Source organism: Puma concolor, chromosome B1 (assembly GCF_028749965.1).
Source record: "Puma concolor isolate L17-30 chromosome B1, mPumCon1.1.hap2, whole genome shotgun sequence".
Lineage (NCBI taxonomy): Eukaryota > Metazoa > Chordata > Mammalia > Carnivora > Felidae > Puma > Puma concolor.
Genome location: NC_141670.1, coordinates 128,654,200 through 128,676,416, shown reverse-complemented (window position 1 = coordinate 128,676,416; position 22,217 = coordinate 128,654,200). Strand labels below are relative to the sequence as shown.

The window sequence follows — 22,217 nt, the reverse complement described above, 5'->3', positions numbered from 1 at the left end:
CTCGCCATCTGACCATAAGATCTCTAGGAAGCTCAAGGCCATTGTCCCTTAGCCATATAAATAAGAGGTAGAGAAAAGGTTATTTGAAAAATATCTGTAGAGGGGCGCCTGGGTGGCTCAGTCGGTTGAGCGTCCGGCTTCGGCTCAGGTCATGATCTCGCAGTCTGTGAGTTCGAGCCCCGTGTCAGGCTCTGTGCTGACAGCTCAGAGCCTGGAGCCTGCTTCGGATTCTGTGTCTCCCTCTCTCTCTGCCCCTCCCCCACTCATGCTCTGTCTCTCTCTGTCTCAGAAATAAATAAACATCAAAAAATTTGTAAAAAAGAAAAAAAAAGAAAAATATCTGTAGGTATGACTTGTACTTAGTGAAAAGAACCCCTCTGAGATCCAGAGAAGACCCTCAGAGTTCTTAAGAAAAGTATTTGAGCAGAAATACTTGCAGCTTGGACCAAAAGAGACAGAGAGTACAAAACTAAAAAAGGCTGTGAGACTCCCTAAATCATATTGCCATGAAGTAGGATAATAAAACAACTCAGCTGCAAACATGTGCTACCTGTCATGAAGAAAGATTTATTCAAAGGGCAGGACCACAAAACCAGAGGATGGAGCCACGAGCCATGGAGGCCTGGAAACCCCAAGCCTTGAAGCCTAGTGGAAGAACTCTGGCTGGAGTTTGGCCAGCTGGATGTCAAGCCTCCTTCAACCAGTGACTCTTTTCACCTCGACTTCCCTTTTTTTTTGGAACTAGAATATCTTCAATTGTTACCATATGCTCATGCCTCCATTGTATGTTTGGATTGTCAGAGGCGGTTAACTGGGTTGTCTTTAGTTTCACAGTCCCACAGATGGAGAAGAATTGTGCCCCAAGAACTGTACTTAGTGAACCACACTTGGGAACCTCAGCCACACCTGCACGTGATTTCCCTGGACTTTGAGCTAAAGCCATCATGGGATGAGGTTCTTTTTTTTTATCTTGTTTTATTTTTTTTAAATTTACATCCAAATTAATTAGCATATAGTGCAACAATGATTTCAGGAGTAGATTCTTGAGAACCTTGGAAGAGAGTGGATGTATTTTAAATGTGAGAGGGACATGAATTATTCAAGGCCAGAAGGCCAATTACAGCAGACACACTCGAGGAGCCCCCCATGTTAACATTCTGTAAATCACCTCTCCCTGAATGTGAATGGGACCCGTGGCTTGCTTCTAGCCAATAGGATATGACAGAGGTGATGGAGGAAAAGAGAGAAATCACCTTCGATTTCTTCTATGTGCTTCATAAAGCAAATCTAAGGAGAAAAAAAGAAGATAACTTCTGAAAATTCCCCTGTTCATTTGCTACTTATTTTGCCTTCATTTAAACTTTCTATTTTTCTCTCCCTAAATTATAGAGCCTACGTTCTTTATTTTTTATATTCTCACCTTCACTTTCAGTGATAGCCCCAAACTCTCTTTAATAGGTTGTGTAATCTTTTGTTAGCATATATATCTCAACCTAGGAAAATTCCTATGTGTGAAGGTATCTACAGACTCAATTCAATGAAGAGGGTCATGTGGCTATACCTCTGCGTACAGTTATGCCCAGCCAGAGGGCATCAAGACCTGGTTGGACCTTCTACCTGATTCCATCTCATCTCTTCCTTTTCCCCTAAGCTACTAGAAAATCAGTTCCAAGTATTTTTAACTGAACCTTTGTTCAGCTACATCTTTCATGTTATTATTTAGTCTCCTTTATTTTCAAATACAGTCCATCAATGCTGAATCTTTTTTTTAATTTTTTTTAATGTTTATTTTTGTTTTTTTAATTTTTTTTTACATTTTATTTATTTTTGATAGAGAGGTAGAGCATAAGTGGGGAAAGGGGCAGAGAGAGACAGAGACACAGAATCCGAAGCAGGCTCCAGGTTCCGAGCTTTCACCACAGAGCCCAACGCAGGGCTTGAACCCACAAAGCGTGAGATCATGCCTGAGCCGAAGTCGGATGCTCAACCGACTGAGCCACCCAGGCGCCCCAAATGTTTATTTATTTTTGAAAGAGAGAGAGACAGAGATGGAGCACAAGTGGGGCGAGACGGGGGAGGGGCGGGGGAGTGCAGAGACAGAAACACAAAATGCAAAGCAGGCTCCAGGCTCCCAGACAGAACCCGTTGCAGGGCTCAAACTCATGAACCATGAGCTCATGACCTGGGCCTAAGTCAGATGCGCCACTGACTGAGCCACCCGGGTGCCCCTCAGTGCTGCACCTTTTTTCTCTGACTTCCTTACAAGCATTCAGGCCCAGGCCCTGGATAGATTTCAACTCACCCAACAATCTGAAAAAGAGAAAAACTGACTTTCTTCAAAAGAGGGTATCTGGGGGACACAAGGACCCCACATAGCTGTACAAAGGAAATCCCTGGATTAAATACATTATAAAACTAATTATAGCAAGAGAGGCACATTTCCCTTTGGTGTATTCCACAAATCCTATTCTAGAGCTTCTTTCATTGGAATAAGATGTTAGAAGAAACAACCTTTGACTGACCCATGTTTTATGTTTCTCCTGTACCATTTTCCATCTTTTCTATCTTTTGTCTTCCTCTTCAGTTTCATCCATCCTCCATCATTCCTCATTCAAAGATTTCTTTGCAAAGCGCAAATAATCGCAACCCGATATACCTAATTCACCCAACTTTCCTATTCCAGAACCCAAATCTGTTCCTGCTTTTTAAAAAGGCCTAAATTCTATATGTGAAATAAAGTGCAATCCTCAGATGCAACATTCTGGAACTCCCATAAAAGCTTAGTAATCTTAAGCAGACCTGATTTCCACCACTATTTAAGGGGCAAATCAAAAAGCTAGAGTAAAAAAGTAATTATTACTACTAAGCACCACTGTGGATAAGACCTTTATTTATATAATTTGTATATTGGGAGCATTAATAGTGAACATCATATCTAAGTAGTAATTGACAAAGAAAACAAATATATCAAAATTAGGTATAAAACACCAATAGCAATCCTAGATACTTTTATATTCTATTACTATTATATCAGCTATCTCAAAAAACATTTACACTCAACATTACTATGAAATAATGATAGTTATTAGATCTACTAATAGATATGATTATTTAGGGTGTTAATAAGAAAGCACAGGGGAACCTGGGTGTCTCAGTCAATTGGTTAAACAACTGACTCTTGGTTTTGGCTCAGGTCACAATCTCACAGATTCGTGGGTTTGAGCCCTGTGTCGGGTTCCACACTGACAGTGTGGAGCCTGCTTGAGATTCTCTGTCTCCCTCTCTCTCTGCCCTTTCCCACTCACGCTGTCTCTGTCTCTCTCAAAATAAATAAACTTTAAAAAGAGCACATAAAATACTATCACAAATATTTTGATAATTGCATTTCAATATAACAAATTTTCACTGTAGTCTTGTATATTTTTCTTTATGCATAAATGCATTTTATGCATTATTCTGAAAAGGATAGCTTCTCTTCACTGCCAAAGAAGGTGTCATCATCTGAGTAACTGTGTCCCCCCCTAAAATTCATAGGTTGAAATCCTAATGCCCAGTGTGATAGTATCAGGAAGTAGGACCTTTGGCAGGCAATTAGGTCATGAAGGTAAAGCCCTCATGAGTGGAATCAGTACCTTTATAAAAGAGACCCCAGAGAGAGCCCTTTCCATAATGTGAGGGTACAATGGGAAAGCTGTGACCCAAAAGAGAGTCCTCACCCTATCACACTGTACTGTGATCTTTGACGTCCAGCCTCCAGAACCATGAGAAATAAATTTCTGTTTAGAGGCTACCCAGGCTCTGGTATTTTGTTATAGCAGCCCAAATGGACAGAAAGGGGCCATGGCCATGGCACATACAAAATTCGTTAAGACTCTCTGTTAAAATATCAGGCATGAAGTACAAAGAGGGAAAATGGTATTCTTATAATCAATTAATAAATTTATAAAAATACAGAGCTCTTCAGGGACGCCTGCAAGGCTCAGTCGGTTAAACATGATTTTGGTTCAGGTCATGATCTCACAGTCTGTGAGTTCAAGCACCATGTCGGGCTCTGTGCTGGTGGTGCAGAGTCTGCTTGGGATTCTCCCTCTCACTCTCTCTCTGCCCCTCCCCTGTGCTCTCTCTCTGTCTCAAAAATTAAAAAAAAAAAAAAAAAAATATATATATATATATATATATATATATATATATATATATATGGCTCTTCAGATTTTCTGTTTTATCTTGTATAAGTTTTGGTAAGTTTTATTTTTCAAAAAATTTATCCACTTCATCCAAGTTGTTAGATGTATTGGCATAAAGTTGCCCATATATGCTCTTATCATTCCTTTAATGTCTTTATAGATCTGTAGTGATATTCCCTCTTTATTCCTGATATACATATAATTTATGTTCTCTCTCTTTATTTCTTGATCTCTCTTGTTACGGGCTTATCCATCCTGTTGATCTTTTCAAACAACTAGCTGTTAACATTGTTAAATCCCCCAATTGTTTCTCTAATTTCATCAATATTATACCTTTCTTCTTTTTTCATACAAATACTTTAAATCTATAAATTTCCCTCCAAGCACTGTGTTAGCTGCACTGCATGAGTTTTTGTAACTTTGTGTTTTCATTATTAGTTTAATGTAGTTCCTAAATTCACTGATGAGTTCTTCTTTCACCCATGGTTATCTATCAAAAAGACAAGAAATAAAAATATATTAGTAAGGATGTGCAGAAAAGGGAGCAAACTCTTGTGCACTCTTGGTGGAAAGGCAAATTGGTGCAGCCACTGTGGAAAACATTATGAAGTTCCCTCCCAAATTAAAAATAGAATACTAGGGGCGCCTGGGTGGCGCAGTCGGTTAAGCGTCCAACTTCAGCCAGGTCACGATCTCATGGTCCGTGAGTTTGAGCCCCGCGTCAGGCTCTGGGCTGATGGCTCAGAGCCTGGAGCCTGTTTCCAATTCTGTGTCTCCCTCTCTCTCTGCCCCTCCCCCGTTCATGCTCTGTCTCTCTCTGTCCCAAAAATAAATAAAAAAGGTTGAAAAAAATTAAAAAAAAAATAGAATACTATATGATCCATCAATTCTACTTCTGGGTATTTACCCACTAAAAATGAAAACACTAACTCAAAAAGATATATGCACCCCACATTCATTGCAGCATTATTTACAATAGCCAAGACATGGAAACAACTTAAGTGTCCATGGATGGATGAACGGATAAAGTAATTATGATATATCATAGATACAGATACAGATATATAGATATAGATATAGACATAGATATAGACATAGATATGTTTTCTAACTAGTTTAATAAAAGAGAATTATTATTAAGAAGTAACATTTTGTGGGACGCCTGGGTGGCTCAGTTGGTTAAGCATCCGACTCTTGATATCAGCTGTCGTGATGTCGTGGCTGTGAGATGCAGCCCTCCCTCAGGCCCCACGTCGGGCTTTGCACTGAGTGTGGAACCTGCTTAAGATTCTCTCATCCTAGGGGTGCCTGGGTGCCTCAGTCGGTTAAGCATCTGACTCTTGATTTTGGCTGAGGTCATGATCTCACGGTTTATGAGTTTGAGCCCATATCAGGCTCTGCATGTAGCCTGTTTGGGATTCTCTCTCTTTCCCTCTCTCTCTCTGTCCCTCTCCTGCACTCACACTCTCTCTCTCTCAAAATAAATAAATAAACATTTGAAAAATTGAAAAAAATTCTCTCATCCTCTCCCTCTGCCCCTCCCCCACTCATGCTTGCTCTCTTTCTCAAAATAAAACAAAAAACATTTAAAAAAGGAGTTAACATTTTGCTGCAAGCTAACTAATGTATTTGATCTCTAATATGCTAAATGTTTCTACTTGATTGCCTTGCAGTTGTTGCATGAATGGCGTCTGATGAATGAAATATTGATAATGGTAATGCATATAATACTTCATGTTTCAAATATTCTTCTAAGTGCTTTCTATGTATTATCTCAGTGAATTTTCACATTATCGTACAACTCAGGCAGTAGTTTTATAGACAAATAATTATCATTTTATAAATGAGTAAACTGATGGGGCACCTGGATGGCTCACTCGGTTGGGCATCCGACTCAGGCTCAGGTCATGATCTTGCAGTGAGTTCAAGCCCCGCGTCGGGCTCTGTGCTGACCGCTGGGAGCCTGGGGCCTGCTTCGGATTCTGTGTCTCCCTCTCTCTCTGCCCCTCCCCTGCTCATGCTCTGTCTCTCTCTGTCTCAAAAATAAATAAAAACATTAAAAAAAATAAATGAGTAAACTGAGACCCAAGGAGCTTAAGTAGTGTGTACAAATTACACAGGTAGTATATGGTGGAATTTAAGAGCCCATACATACAATCATTATGCTATAATGCTTTTTTGGTAATGTTTATTTATTTTTGAGGGACAGAGCACAAGTGGGGGAGGAGCAGAGATAGAGAGGGAGACACAGAATCTGAAGCAGGCTCCAGGCTCTGAGCTGTCAGCACAGAGTGTGATGTGGGACTCAAACCTACAAGCCGTAAGATCACGACCTGAGCCGAAGTCGGACGCTTAACCAACTGAGCCACCCAGGTGCCCCAATGCTATAATGCTTTTTAAAAATACAGATCTTTGTCTCTGCCACTAGCTTGGATCATTACCACAGAAACACTGTTATTTACATAGTTACATGTGTCTAATTTTGACTAATTTTTAATGTGCTATGTGAAGTTAATAGTAAAGAGAAGTAAATAAACATTGTAACGAGGGGCGCCTGGGTGGCGCAGTCGGTTGAGCGTCCGACTTCAGCCAGGTCATGATCTCGCGGTCCGTGAGTTCGAGCCCCGCGTCAGGCTCTGGGCTGATGGCTCAGAGCCTGGAGCCTGTTTCCGATTCTGTGTCTCCCTCTCTCTCTGCCCCTCCCCCGTTCATGCTCTGTCTCTCTCTGTCCCAAAAATAAATAAACGTTGAAAAAAAAAATAAACATTGTAACGATAGAATTTTATTAAATAGAATAGCTTAATTTCAGAATCAAAGTTTGTCTCATAATTTGTGACTTTTTCAGTATGTATGATTGACATATCAGAAATTCCTTAAGCATTAAAGTGAGCTCCAGAAGCCTCAAACCTGTAGCACTCTCTTTTTTGTTGTAGTTTCTTATCTGCAAGGCGAGAAAATTAGATTCAATATGATTAGTGCATACTCTTAAATAGTTACATTATTTTTTGTTATTATCTTAACTTTTGTCATTGAAAAAAAAAACCCTCTTTCTTCCTCCCTCCCCCCTCCATGTTTCTATCTCAGCTGTTTGCTCTTATCATAAACATGACATGCTGTAAGACATGAACAAGTGTGTACTTAAGCAAAATAGTTATTTCCTTAACTTGACTCACCAAGGCACCCTAGAGATTAATACTCTTGTGATTTCACAGGTCTCTTGCGCATGTGAATTTCCATGAGATTCTATTCAACTAGGGTAACTAAGAAGAAAGAACAATGTTCCTCTATACAAGGTGGGTTTTGCATTGTCCCACACATAGCCCGCTGATGGCCGTGGGATGGCAAAGTCATCTTCATTAGACGGAATTTAATAGTGAATCAAAGTTCTTGTGGAGAATAGACTGATCTAAACTTTAGCCTCCCTTGGGTCCTGCTGAAAGATTAGAGGGAAAGAGTAGGGCCTTAGTAAGTTGAATGTATCAGATTGTTTTTCACTAATAGTTCTCTTGTAAAACTCTGAAAACCACCCAGTTTAACCCTTAAAAAAGGGGGGGAAAGCAAAAGGAGTGGTGGAGGGGGAGGGGAGGAAACTCAGGTAGCATGCCACAGGCATTGATTTTTGAGATGTTCTCTTTTCCCAGTAGCAAGTTCCACAGTTTGGAGTATGTGCACATGACCAAACTTTGTCTATCAAAAGGAAAACAGTTTTCTTGCTACATATAATCGCCCCTGCCATATGTCACAATGCTGTAATTTCATAGGGTTTACAAAATTTAATTGCCTTTCAGTTTTGCTCTATGATTAGAGATTCTAAGACTCAATCCAAGAATGCAGTTATGTGATAAAATCTTTTCACAAATATCCTGAATCCAGGAAGAGTTACAGGTAGAAGAAAAAAGAGAAGCCAGCACAGGTAAAATGTATCAAACCAGCACCTGTAGGGCAGGATCAGACATAGTTAACAAGAAAAAAGGAAGGAGAAACAAATGTGTTAGGTGATCTTTAGTTTAAAGAAATCTCTGTTGGGCAACTGGGCATTTTGCTCCTTGCCTTTTATTTCCAACTTCCTTTCAAAGAATTCGTTAAGTGAAAAGAGAGATGATGGCAGCTCAGTATATCAAAGCTCAGTTATCAGTTGGCTTATTCTAGTATCTTTGGTCTTTTGTGGATGCCTTATGATGTGTTGTACGGTAACACTGGAAAGTCAATCTCATACCAGCGATTGCCACATGAACGTTAAGGAGTCTGAAAAAAAAAAATCACAAAATAGAAATAGTTGCTGTCTCAGGTATAAAGTGGCACTGATAAGAATGAGTGTATCCAAAAAGATTTGGGTAGGTTTCTTTTTTCTTTTTTTGGAGGGAGGGGTGCAAAAGAGATTGACTTATTATTCAGTAGGGTGAGAAGGAAAGTCTAAGACAAAGAAAAAGACATAATAGAGACTGCTCCATTGTCAACTCTTTCAGGATTGGCCCTGAGCATGTTGTCCTGGTCACGGACAGAAGTAAAAAGCTTACTGCTACTCCGAAGAGATCTGTTTCCTTTATGTAACATCTTTAGTCTTAAAAATTCACGAGAGCTATTAAAATTAAACTTTTCCTTAAAATCAAAGTACACTTCTTGGGGGATAAAGGTACTTTTCCTAAATCTGTAATAGGAAGACTTTAGAAACTCTTGAAAGATGGCATACGAGTCAGCAGGAGACACATTCACTGGGATCCTAAAGAGAATTGAATAAAGGTACTGTTTTTCAAAGGAAGAGATGGTGAGTCAGCCAGGAACTAGCAACAGCAGGAAACCGTTAACCACTGTAAGACTTAGGGCAAATGGACGAAGCTATGTTTCCGGACTAAGTGAGAGCTCATCCATGTGAGACGGACACAACCACAGAGCAAAAGCCAGAGGAGAGGGAAGAAATAACCCGACCTTCTTCTCCTCCTGTCCATTTATTTCCTGCTGTGCCTCTGGTAGCCAAACCCCTCCAGAAGCCAGAATGAGCTTAGTGCCACTGTCTTCGAGAATGAGAACCTTCCTTTTCACTGGCCTATGGCACAGATCAAAGCAAAGACAAAAAGAAAATTGATGCTGGAGTTTGCAGATGTATGACTAACTGAGACATTGAAAGAAAAATCACTAACGGAGGAGCAAGAAAGCCAAGATAGTCTGAACTGCAGTTTTCAATGCATGAGAAGTTGATTTCCTGTGGCTAAGACTTTATTCCTGATTGTAGCATCAGTAATGATCTTTCAACTGTGATGCATCATAGGTTTAAGGCAATTCACCTGCAGGAGAAATACTTTAGAAAGAAAATGCAAAAACAAAAACAGATTGTGTGAGAAGATTTTCTTTAGGATGACTCTATAACAATGACAGGTATAATCTGTTTTATTCTAGTTAACCATATTAATTCTTATTTTTATTTTGGTATATCTGTATGAGGTAGTATGATGTATTTTATTCAAAATCACTTTGATCTACTCCTTGGAATGTTTTAACAATGAGCAGCATTGCATATTCGTTTTAGTCTGGAAATTTCTAACAGGGAAGAATACTGCAATGAAATTTAACATTTAGAAGAAATCGTTCCTCAGGAGATAGAAAATATATCATGCATTATAACATTTTAGGGCTTGAAAAGAACTTTTAAAGATCAATCTAAAATTTTTATTTTACAAGTGATGACAAAAGGTGTAGTTGTAGTTTCCCCATAGCAACACATCTCTAGTTTTCAGCAAAGATCAGAACCCACGTCTCCTGACTCCCCCCCATCTGTTTTATCCACCTTCCCATGGTGAAATTCCCATTTATATTCCTATAATATAGGAGAACCAATCTTGTTTCAATGACTTCCTAAATCTGCCTGTCCAAAAATTCACTGAAAATACATACCTACCACCTTAATATTTCTCAGCCAAGATTTGAAGATACCATCAGAGAGCAAGAAGGGGTATCCTTGTGGATTGCCCGAAGCTCTGGGAGCTGCCTGCACTCAGCGTCTCTCTGTGGACTTTGGTTCTATCATAATCCATTAGCCAACTGTCCATTTAGAGGCTCAAGTTCCATTGTCCTCAAATTTTGTCCAAGAAAATTGAGTTCATTATTTTGCAAGACCAATAAATGAAAGAGTTATAGCTTGCTGTGTTTTAACTCCATGAAAGAAACTGTCATAGCCCACAGAGAATTTCCTGGATATAAATCATTTTTTTTTTTTGACTGTTGGTTCTGTCTTGTCCCTTCTCTATCACACTATAATTACTTAATCTGATCACTTGCTATTCCTATTTCCTCTTTAATATCTGTAATTTTTAACCTATGTTGTCTTGCTCTATTATACTTCCCTGTAGTAAGCAATGACATATAAAAAAAGGACCCAGCCTTGTAGGCAGGTGTGTGCTTCCTATGTGCTCACAGATAGGTCACTGAAAGTCCATGCAAATTAGGGTACTTCATGGAGCAGCGGAATTTCATCTGGCAAGCAGGTGTGTTATAGAAGAGAACTATAAATGACTTGGTTTGAATGATGGCTGTTGGTGTTCCTCTATGTTTTATTCTTGCAGTTCACCTAATGGGTCATGTTCTTGACATCTGAACTCTACAAACATGGTCATGGAAACCTCTTGTCTAATGTTGCACTAGATGGGGCATTGATCTTCCTAGGACAAGAAGATCTCCAAGTGTTCTTTCTCCATTTCTCTCAAAATAAAGATTTGAAAATTTTATAAATGAAATAATTATTCGAGGACTATAAGAATTTAAATTATTTGGCCTCTGACAATAAAAGCTTAGGAAAGCTTTAGTCTTTTACTATAAGAGATTATAAAAGTAAAATAAATTAATATGTGTTAAGGCAGGCAGTATGTGACATATAGTTTTCAAAAACAATCCCTGCAATCAGAATAGTATTACATTTTAAAAACATATCACCATAGATTTTAAGAAGTAAAATAGATATACATTGTTCTAGCATACCTTAACTTCTTGCTTTTTAAAAAGTAGGTGGGAAAATCTGTAGTTCTCAACTGTTTATCTGTGGACTAGGGCCCATCTATCACAAAGATTTAACTAGTCAATATTGAAAAGAGAAAATAATATTAAGGACAAAGTAGAGTGTGTTGGGGGGAGGGCAGAGGGGGCTGTAAAATGCCAACCTTCCTTTCCTAGGGTAAGACCCTACTTTCCTCTGGGATTTTGCCATTCCTACTCTGAGGTAAACCATTGTGGCAATAGATGGTAGCTGAACTGAAGTACCTCTTCCTGGAGTCTGTTGTGTCTGTCTTCTCCTGGGAAGCAGACCTATGATGGGATTCTCTTAGGGAAAATGCCTGTGTAAGAGAAAATGGGGGAAGGGCCAGAAAAGGCTGGAAGAGTCATGGGAATGTGATACAATTCGGACACGAGCGAAGTGGGGAGAAAGGGAGGCATACTAGACTGTTGTGTCCCATCCAGGAGTCCTTGAGGCAAAAGCAGCCATCAAAGTGGACCCGTGTCTCCCCAGCGTTGTCTTGCCTTGGTATTCCTACCCCCTCAGGATGTGCTGGGCAGCATGGGGGAAGCATGCCAGAGCCAGCAGCTGGGGCCCTTGGTTCATGAACTTCCCTGGAGTCCGAGGTCTGCAAGGCACATTCTCATGGCCACCACAACTAGCTGTGGCTTTTTAATCTTTCACACCTATTATACCTGAGAATTAGGACTTTCATCCCTTTCTCCCTTGATAAAACTTTTAGACCATTCTTCTTCTACTTTTTAAAAACAAAACGATAAGAGACTCTTAAAAACTGAGAACAAACTGAGGGTTGATGGGGGGTGGGAGGGAGGGGAGGGTGGGTGATAGGTATTGAGGAGGGCATCTTTTGGGATGAGCACTGGGTGTTGTATGGAAACCAATTTGACAATAAATTTCATATATTGATAAAAAAAAAAGAGTCAAGCTAATAAACAGTGAAATCAAAAAGTCAAAAAAAAAAAAAAGCTCAGAAAGAAAAATAAATAAATAAATAATAAAATGAAAAGCTCAGAAAGAGAAAAAAAAAAAATGAAACTGTAACAAAGCCTGGCAGTTTTCAGGCTCACGCCATTCAACTAGTCCATCTTCTGAGCCCTCCTCCTCAGTCACCGAACTTTGACATCTGGCTGTTGGTGTTGCTCACTCTAATCCTTGCCAATATATCAGGCAAATTCAATACCCGGGCCTCTCAGTTCCTCATCTTCTCCATCATCCATGACATCTTCCTTTCCCCCTCTTCTCCACACCTTCAAAGACTTGTTCAAATAGTACATTCTCACAGATGCCTTCTTAGAATCCCGACTACATGGGATCCTCCTGTCCTCTACTTCATACTAACAGTTACTGATCATGGGAACAAGCCCCAAATGAAAAATATTATGCACCTAGGGTGCTTTTTCTTGGCCGTTATTGTTAAACTGTTTTCTTACAGAGCACAACCAGGATGTGGCCTGAATGTGGCCTCATATATGAGCTGGACTTAAAACAGGACCCCGGCTCCAAAAAACACCAGGGAGCTGCCTGGGTTGCCTGACAATATCTACGAATAAGGACGAGGCCCTTCTAATCAATCAGGATGAGGCATTTTTTTTTCCCCTTTTCCTCATTAGCGTATTGGTTGGAGTGGGCACCTAAAAGGGAACTTTATATGAGCAAGGCCTCCCGTCTCTTCCTGAGCCCAGCCTAACCGACCTCTCTGTTAGTGCTGTGTGTCCCTTCAGCGAGAGCTGGACACCCAATAAAGCCTTGCCTGTGCCTTTGACTTTTGGGTCTGGCTTCTTTTCTATTCTTGTAGGACCAGAAAACCCAACTCCAGTAACAATCTGTGATGCTCATTCAAAGCCAGTGACAGTTTTTGGAAGTATCTGTTTATTCCCGTGATTGGATTACTATCTTTTCTCTACCGTAGATTCTAAGTTCTATGAGGGCCAGTTTGATCTATTTTGATTCTCAGCACCTGCAAATTACCTGGCACATAGTAGATATTCAGTACATATTCCCTATATAACTAAATGATTCCCTGGCTATATACAGAAATGAATGAGTAGATTTGAATTGTGATGCATCGAACTGAACACATATATCAGTGGATGTTGTTGCCAAGGCTTATGTCCGTCTACATTTGAAACATACGTAGTTATCAATGTAATTAAAAACTTCAGAAGAATTAAAATTTTCTTTCATTATTTTATATCCTGTGACAAATTTTATCACTTCAAAAAATTACACTTAGGGGAACCTGGGTGGCTTAGTCTGTTAAGCATCTGATTCTTGATTTCAGCCCAGGTCATGATCCCATGGCTGTGGGATCAAGCCCCTGCTTCAGGCTCCACATCGAGCATAGATCCTGCTTAAAATTCTGTCTCCTTTGCTTTTCCCCAACCCCCCACCCCCACCCTGGCTCACACACACGCTTTCTCTCAAGAAAAATAATACACTTGATTTTATCATCAAAATCACTTTGGATATGTTTTTTATTTTAAACTCTGAATATCTTGACCACAGTGCTCTTTACAATTCATCTAAGGTTTTCTTGAAGATCATAACACGGGGTCTTGTACATAATAGAATTTATTATATGGCATTAATTTGCAATACATTAATTCAGCTTCTCTAAATTCTGATATTTTGTTCTTCCTAATAAAACTAACCCTCTGTCTGATTTTCTCTTCCTCATTTATTTCCACTGAGAGACATAGTTAAATTGACTTTTACTTATATCTTGGGATTTATTTATTCATAAGAACTTTTTTTTTTTTAATTTTCTTTTTTTTTCAACGTTTTTTTATTTATTTTGGGACAGAGAGAGAGCATGAACGGGGGAGGGGCAGAGAGAGAGGGAGACACAGAATCGGAAACAGGCTCCAGGCTCCGAGCCATCAGCCCAGAGCCTGACGCGGGGCTCGAACTCACGGACCGCGAGATCATGACCTGGCTGAAGTCGGACGCTTAACCGACTGCGCCACCCAGGCGCCCCATATTCATAAGAACTTTTTAAAGAATGCATCCATTTCTAATCTTTTTTTTTTTGCTTGCTTTTTATTTTTCTGAATTATTAGGCTTTGATTTCTATTTTGCGTTTGTTTTATTTTTTCAGGATTTAATTATAATTAAGTCTAACGACTTAAATGTAGGTTTTCTATAAATGCTTCAGGAGATTTTTTAAACATGGGTGGAAGGGGGCACTACTTAAAGAGTACACTATTGTTGGGGCACCTGGGTGGCTCGGTCAGTTGAGTGTCCAACTTTGGCTCAGGTCATGATCTCACAGTTTGTGAGTTCAAGCCCCACATCGGGCTTGCTGCTATCAGCACAGAGCCTGCTTCAGATCTTCTGTTCCCCTCTCTCCCTGTCCTTCCCCTGCTCCCGCACGTGCTCTCTCTCAAAAATAAGTTTATGAAAACATTAAACAAAACTTTTAAAGAGTATACTATTGTCAAAAATTCAGAAATAACAAATATTAAAACCATGACTCACCAAAGTATTAATTAGTAGAAATTGATTGATTGATACACACTGAAAAGACAATTTACAAAGCAGTAGCATACTCAAACCAAAGCATGGAATGAGGCTTAGGTATATTGGTTATAAAGCAACTGACTGTTTATTCTTCATAGTGATTGATTATGGTAAGATTTTCTTAAATGACAGGGAATTGATCAGTGGTTACCTCATACCAACCTTGGAAAACAGTTTCTTTTGCTTATGATTTTCAGAAGGATAAGCAAGAAATGACCCATAATAAGTTAGCCTTGCAAAATAAACAAAATTAAGCTTTGCTTCTATGACTAAACTGGTTTTGTCTCCTCAGGGAACTTTCAAGGCTGGTCTCTGTTTTTAATTTTAACGATAGTTTAATCGGCTTTCCATATTTAATATCCATTTTCTGTTTGAAATTATCTTTTTTAACAGTTTTACATATTAAATCAAAATCTTTAAATTTGATTGGCATGTTAAAAATGTTGCCTTTGAAGTAAAAGTGTTCTGTTCTTATTCTTGGCGTTTCCCCCAGGTTTAATAGTAAAATGATTGTTTTATCCTTCTATCTTATTTTAATCTATTTTCTCCTTTAATTTAGTCTAGCATTTCACAATGATTTTGGTCTCAGGACCTCTTTATGCTCTTAAAAAGCAATGATGATCCCAAAGCTCTTTTGATTATGTGAGCTATATCTATCCATATTTGCAATCCTAGAAATTAAAACTGAGAAACACTTAAAGTATTTATTCATTCGTTTAAATATAACAATAAACCCCTTATACATTAACATATATAATTATTTTAATAAAAATGAGTTGTTTTTTTCCAAGACAAAAAATAGTGAGAAGAGTAGCATTGATTTACATATTTAAAAATCTCTTAATAGAAAACATTCTCAAGAGACTAGGCTGGTGGTTATGAGGGGCTTGGAGGTAAGGGAAAATGGGAGATGCTGGTCAAAGTGTACAAACTTCAAGTTATAAGCTGAGTAAGTCCTGGGGATCTAATGTACAGTGTAATAACCATAGTTAGTAGTATTTAGTATTATTTACATGAAAGTTGCTAAAAGAGCAGATCTTAAATGGTTTCACCACGAAGAAGAAATGGTAAGTATGTGTCACGATGGATGGGGTGTTAGCTCAAGTTAAGCTGTTAATCAGTTTGCAACATGTAAGTGTATCAGATCAACACATTGCACACTTTAAACTTGTACAACATTGGGGTACCTGGGTGGCCTAGTCGGTGAAGCATCCAACTTCGGCTCGTGCCATGATCTCATGATTTGTGAGTTCAACCCCCGCGTCGGGCTCTGTGCTGGCAGCTTGAGCCTGGAGCCTGCTTTAGATTCTGTGTCTCCTTCTCTCTCTGCCCCTACCCTGCTCATGCTCTGTCTCTGTCTCTCTCTAAACTAAAACATTAAAAAAATTTTTTTAACCTGTACAGTGTTATATGTCGATTATATCTCAATGAAGCTAGGAAAAATAAAAAATTTAAAAAGTTTAAATCACTAATGTTAAAAAAAAAGCTGTTTCAAATCATGCTAAAAGGTCAAGCAAATGAGGAATAAGCATTGACCACTGAACTTAGCAATGTAATCCTGGTCATATAGTTAATTCATCACCTCTCTCTCTTAAGCAATTAAATTTTCAGTTAGGCACTTCAAAAATATAGAAGATGTTCTAATCCAACAGAACCTATATGCCATAGTAATCTTGAGGGTGGTCTGCCCTCACTTCTATCTTATCTCACACAGAAAACACTAAGTCAGAAGAAAAAAAAAATCTCAAGCCATATAATTTCCAAACATCTGGTTGGTTCTACGTTTCTTAAAACATTACTATCATTCTTGTGCAACTCTCCAAGTGAAGTTATTCCTAAAATCTTAGTTCCTTTTATCCTCCATATAACTAATAGTGCAATCCGTTTTTCACTGGGGCATGAAGATGAATGGACTTTTGACTCAAGACTTTCAGGTTATGCAACCTTATGAATGATTTCTTTACAGATCAGCATAAAACATCATTAGAGATTACATTAAACTTACATTCGTTGAATCACAGGATACCTCTATAAATAATTAAATACTCGGGGCGCCTGGGTGGCGCAGTCGGTTAAGCGTCCGACTTCAGCCAGGTCACGATCTCGCGGTCCGTGAGTTCGAGCCCCGCGTCGGGCTCTGGGCTGATGGCTCAGAGCCTGGAGCCTGTTTCCGATTCTGTGTCTCCCTCTCTCTCTGCCCCTCGCCCGTTCATGCTCTGTCTCTCTCTGTCCCAAAAATAAATAAATGTTGAAAAAAAAAAAAAATTTAAAAAAAAAAATAATTAAATACTTAATTGATATATTTTTTAAATGTTTATTTATTTTCAGAGAGAGAATAAGAATGTTGGGGGAGAAGGGCAAAGAGAGAGGGAGAGAGAGAATCTGAAGCAGGCTCTGGGCCATCAGCACAGAGCCCAATGCAGGGCTTGATGCCCCAATATATATTTTTAAACTAAGTAAAAATATGAAAAGTTTTAAACCTACTTTCATTACCATGAATACATTTTCAAGAAAGTGTTTTCAACAATTTATTAATAAAGGACCTAATTTACCAATAATTTACAAATAGTTTAAAGTACATCAAATATATGAAATGCACAATATAATAATGATAAATAAAATAATATGCAATTATTTTAACTTCTTGGTTATTTTATTTATAAAATTATTTTACAGTCCTGGGGCACCTGGCTGGCTCAGTCAATAGAGCATGTGACTCGATCCCAGGGGTGAGTTCAAGCCCCACCTTAGGCATGGAGCCTACTTAAAAAAATAAAATAAATAAGTTTATGGTCCTTATATATTTGCATGGAAAGGTGTCCACAATACATTATTGTGGGGGGAAATCAAGTCATAGAATAGTATGATTAGTGTTATCCCATTTGAAACTTTAAAAAATCTGTATACATATGTATGACTAAAAATATATGGGAGAAAACTAGGAGAATACATGCCAAATTATTGACATTATTTATAGCCCTAGTAAGGGATTAGGAAAAGGGATTGTGTTTTATACACTTCTAATTGTTTGGGATTCACCACTAATAAATATATTTTATATATATTTTTAAATCATTTGATTGTCAGAAATAAAGTTTCTACTTTGGCAAAATATTTATATTAGTAAATACATGTTTATAACATGTTTTATTAGTAGATACATGTTTATATGCACATAATTTTTATATAGTAGAATATATTAGTATATATTCTTATTTTGGTAAGAAGAGCGTTTTTATTTTTAACAAATTAGAATCAAATTTTAGGACTTTTATTTTCTAGATTTTTAAGTGATAACAGTGGCTTGTGTGCAAAAGCCACAAGGCTATGACTCACGACTGATCACTAGAGACAGCCTGCATATTTCTCTTAATATAAAATCCTATTATGTAATAATACTCACTGGTTCCCTGAAAATTGAAAGAAAATCTAGTTGCAACAATTTAGTTTTATAAGGTTTTTTTATTCAATTGCATTTTCCAGATTTCTTTTTAGTTGGACTGAGGTACATAAAGATTCTGTTCCACTGCTCTTAGTTCTACATGTTCATTTTCCAGTAGGTCTCTATAGGGATGATGAGAAAGAGATTTATGTCTAGTGCCACTTTGTTCTAAAAAATGAGCTAATTGTCACAAATATGCACACAATACCTCAAGTTACCAATTACTTTCACCACACATCCGAATATGTTTATTGTGTATTATTGGTTTATTCTTTTCTTTTTTTTAAACAACTCTCATCTTTACTATTCTACATGAGACCTTTGTCTCAATGTTTTTAGTTTACCTTGGAAAAACTGTGTCAAAAGAAAAGTGAAATGGCTGACAGATCATGTTAACCCGGACAAAGCAGCATCTAACAGAAAACCTTTAACCTGTGCAAAGTCAACTTGCATCCATTCACCTGTGAGAATAAGGAGTCAACGTGTCTGATGCTAGAAATCTAGCAGATTCTTTGTGCCAAGAACCAAGCACAATTAGAAATGTAGCAGAGAAAAGGCATGCAATCAGCTGTAACTAACTAAATTCATCCTTTCAAAGAAGAATTACTTTGAATTCCAATCCAGACGGCTCAGTCTTGTAGACCGGGGGCGATTTTGAGGAGTGGGCTCATGGGAGTATGACTCTCTAACTCATCATAGTGGACCTCAATGGACTAGCCTCTGACTCAGCCACAGTAAAATTACATACTGTGTTTCACACTAATTAAAATAAGTTGGCAGTAGCAATTTTACTGAAATTCTAGCTAACCTAAAGCCAAAGGAAATCGTAATATGCCATTTTCCTTACCTAATAAACAGGAACCAAGGCCATTTCTAGATGAAGTAGTGCTCAGATCATTGATTATGCTCCATAAGCCAAATAATAAGCATCTTTTAAATTATCCAACATGAGAAATATTGTTCAGACACACCAGATTTTGCTGAAAGGAAGGAAGGCACTTTTTCTTTTTTCTCTATAGTGAAGCCAGTAAATATTTACTAAATACTATGATATACAGAACATTCTGCTAACCATTGAATCTAGGTTGAGGTATGAACTATTTACGGTTTTCTCTCTGTACCTGTCAAATATTTTCATCAGTGAAACATGGCCTAAGTTATCTTTTCAGAACAATATTTTACCTTGCAAATAGTCTCCTGTATAAAAAGTATATATATTCTTCTTATAAGTGACCTAATTAAAACTTGCAATATCTTCACCTTTCTGCTTCTTTTATGGGGAGGATCTATACCTTTTATTCTGGAAATATTCATTCAGATCATTTTCTAGTTGGTGAAACTCTGATTTTAAATATTTGACCATGTCAAACTCAGAAATAGATTTACTAAATGGTACCCTGTGCCTATTTCCTTCTCAAAATGTATCAGTAGGGGAGCGCTTCGGTGGCTCTGTTGGTTAAAGGTCCGACTTTGGCTCAGGTCATGGGCTCAGGCTTCATGTGTTGGAGCCTGCGTCCAGCTCTGTGCTTACAGCTCAGAGCTTGGACCTGCTTCAGATACTGTCTCCAGCTCTCTCTGCCCCTCCCCCGCTCGCTCGCTCGCTCTCTCTCTCTCTCTCTCTCTCAAAATATAAATAAACATTTAAAAAAAATTAAAATGTACCAGTAAGAGTTTCATCAGGAAAATAGGAAAGCAGAAACTGCTCTAGATATTTCAATCAGAAAACAGGTAATCCTTAGGAAAAAAAGGCTCAGAGAAGACTGCTGCAAAATCTCACATTTGCAAAAGCCCGCACGTCTGCCTGCTGCTGCCTAAGAAAGGAGAACATGGCTTCCGCTTCCCTTCCACCTTGCAGATCTGATATGAACGTAGCTCCTAGTGGAACCAACCCCAGAACATGCATCAGAGATTCTGGGAATGTAGTTTCCGAGTGTCCTACCATCCCCAAACAAAGAAGAACATACAAGTGGAAATAATGCTAAATTGCTAACAGATAACGTGTAGGTAGGAGGTGGGATTGAGGCAAATTCTGTCCCAGTGATACTGTCCAAAAACATTTGAGCTGTGATTTAACAGCTCATGCTACAATTACTGAGGTGAATGATAGTTACAGTATAATCCACTCGCCGTTACCCTTTTAGACAATTTTGCTCCTTTTTTCCTCCCACTTTTACTTCTTTGACCACTTGGATAGGAAATTTTAATTTCATAAATACTGACTTCAATGATTTAACAGATAAAAACCATATGCTAAATTACTATATATCTGTATCTGTATTACTCTATACCTATGGAGAACATATAGGTGCCAGGCATTGTGCAGGAAGTCATTGTGTGGGGTACAGAGATAGTCCCTGCCTTTCAAGTGCTTACAATTATTAGGAGGCAAAATGAAAATACAAGCAATATAACTCAAGGCAGATTGTGTGCAGTTAACAAAAGGCAGAGGAAGAATTAGAGCAGGAGAGATTCCTAGAAGGTGATGATGAGTGATTGAAGAGAGTCATGGGGAGGAAATGCTCTTTGAGGTGTAAGGATTCTGACAGATGGAAATGGAGTGAGGCACATGGTGAGACAATTTTCCAGAATGAGCAAAGTGAAAAGGGTGAAGAACTTGCTAGAATTAGACTAGAAACAGATACCATGAATGCAGATGATACAGGGGTGGGGAGTATTGCAAAGGAAGCAGCCCATGTGGGGACTTCAGCCCACAAAAGACTAATGTGCAAGCCACCTCCAGGTAGCATTCCCGATGAGAATGTTGGCCCAGGGTTATTTAAAGTTTCCAATTGTTCAAAAGAAGGTGAAAATCCATATTCTAAGGCAAAACCCCTATTTTAAAATGTTAGCATCTAGGGGCCCCTGGGTGGCTCAGTCAGTTGAGCGTCTGACTCTTGATTTTGGCTCAGGTCATGATCCCAGGGTTGTGGGATCAAGCCCCATGTCGAGCTCTGCAATGAGCACAGAAACTGCTTGAGATTCTCTCTCTCTCTCTCTCTCTCTCTCTCTTTTCTCTCCCCCCTCCCTCAGATCCTCTTCCCTGCTCTCTCTCTCTCTCAAATAAAAATGTTAAATAAAATAAAAATTAATAAATAAAAACTAAAAGTAAAATGTTAGCACCTAATTTTTAAAAATTCCAAAAAATCCCAAAACAAAACGAAACTAAAGCCATGTACAATTTAGTATATGTGCTGCTTAAGCAAGCACAAGCCATGTGTAATTTCAATAAAACATATCTATCATCCATATGTGGCCCAATGACCATGTATTTGCAGGCTTTAGGAGATGCTTCCTGAGGTCCCATCCAAGCAATTCTAGTTTCAATCATGAACCTCATTCTCACTGAATAATATATGCTCTAAAATTATGCATATTAAGCATTACCTCAGAAACTTTCTTCGTACGAATTGTGTGCCTTTAATTCTTTCATAAAGAACTGTAGAGCTCTGAAGACTTTCATTTGCAAGAGGCCTAAGAGTGAAAAGAAGTAACAAGAAGGAGAAAACTGAAGGAAGACCACAAGAAATGCAAATGCTGTGGACATTTACTGGTGCAACCAATCTTTATCAACCTCTGAGACTGAAGACAACTGCTTTCCTTTACTTTTACGAATGGGGGAATGATAATGAAAAGCATTTGTCACAGAGGAAAAATTTTGACTCATCTGGAGTAACAATTATTAGCTACCCTAGCAGAATAATATACTGAATGCTTCTGGTTATTTACAATCCAGTCTACTTGGGGAGCTTGGATGGCTCAGTCGGTTAAGCATCCAATTTCAACTCAGGTCCTGATCACAACTATTATCATATTTTATGATGCCAATCAAACATGCATGAACATCACAGTGACATTATGATTCAGGCCAACGTTTGTAACCATCACTGCAATAATTGGGAGAATTTTGTTCTAATACTGATGCCAAGGCCTCATCCCCAGAGATCCTAATTTAGTAGTCCAGATTGGGACCCCAGCATCTGTATGTTTTCAGATGCTTTAAAATAATTTTATTATTTAAAAAGTAATTGTTAGGGGCACCTGGGTGGCTCAGTAAGTTAAGCATCTGACT

The 22,217-nt window shown here is 38.4% G+C and overlaps 2 long non-coding RNA genes across 2 annotated transcripts in view; both read right to left on the bottom strand.

The window, feature by feature from the left end:
- LOC147581877 (uncharacterized) overlaps window positions 1–4,669 on the bottom strand; it is a 40,305-nt gene extending 35,636 nt beyond the window's left edge. Inside the window, exon 1 of the long non-coding RNA XR_015249780.1 lies at window positions 4,543–4,669. This is a non-coding gene — a long non-coding RNA (uncharacterized LOC147581877). The remainder of the gene's footprint in view (window positions 1–4,542) is intronic.
- A 2,375-nt stretch (window positions 4,670–7,044) lies between these two features.
- The window catches only part of LOC147581876 (uncharacterized), a 191,961-nt gene continuing 176,788 nt past the window's right edge, over window positions 7,045–22,217 (bottom strand). The window contains exon 6 of the long non-coding RNA XR_015250347.1: window positions 7,045–7,125. This is a non-coding gene — a long non-coding RNA (uncharacterized LOC147581876). The remainder of the gene's footprint in view (window positions 7,126–22,217) is intronic.